Source organism: Rhinolophus sinicus, linkage group LG05, assembly GCF_036562045.2.
Source record: "Rhinolophus sinicus isolate RSC01 linkage group LG05, ASM3656204v1, whole genome shotgun sequence".
NCBI lineage: Eukaryota > Metazoa > Chordata > Mammalia > Chiroptera > Rhinolophidae > Rhinolophus > Rhinolophus sinicus.
In genome coordinates this window covers 183,680,973-183,681,560 of record NC_133755.1, presented here as the reverse complement: position 1 = coordinate 183,681,560, position 588 = coordinate 183,680,973, and positions in this window count along the sequence as shown.

Below are 588 nucleotides of genomic sequence, written 5' to 3'. Positions count from 1 at the left end.
AAAGTGTGTGCTAAGTGGACTCATCCAGGGCTGGGTGTCCACCTGGAGAGGCCACCCTGTAGAGTCCAGACTGAGCAAAAGAAGTTCCATTTGGATACAAATAAAGTCTCCCAGACCTACTTCTGGGTTGTCTAGCTGCATGAACTAAAGCGTGTCAGCTTCCTTTTGCACGTGATATATTAATTTACGTGTATATGAACCCATCAGCCCCAGACTAATTAACTGTCTGCACCCCCAGGCTCTTCTGTGTCCCCCTGAGTGCCTCCTGGATTCAGAGCAGCCGCTGGCTTCCTGCAGCAGCGGAGTCGGATTTAAAGCACACAACTTGCATTCTTTGTCTTCAGCAAAAGCAGGGGCTTGCAGCCAGTCTCGCCGGGTTTATTTATAGCATTGGCATTTTATTTCCTCAAAGACAGGAAAAGCAGGCTTGCGTTTCCGTTTCCCTGTCTGGCCCGGCTCCGCCCCTGTGCTCCCCGGCCAGCGCGTCACACGAGGGGTGGGTGTGGCCCCGCCCGGTGCCAGGTGCCGAGCGAGTGCGGGACGGCGGGGGCTGTGTCACCCGCGGAGGGACCGCGCCGCGCGCTGGGG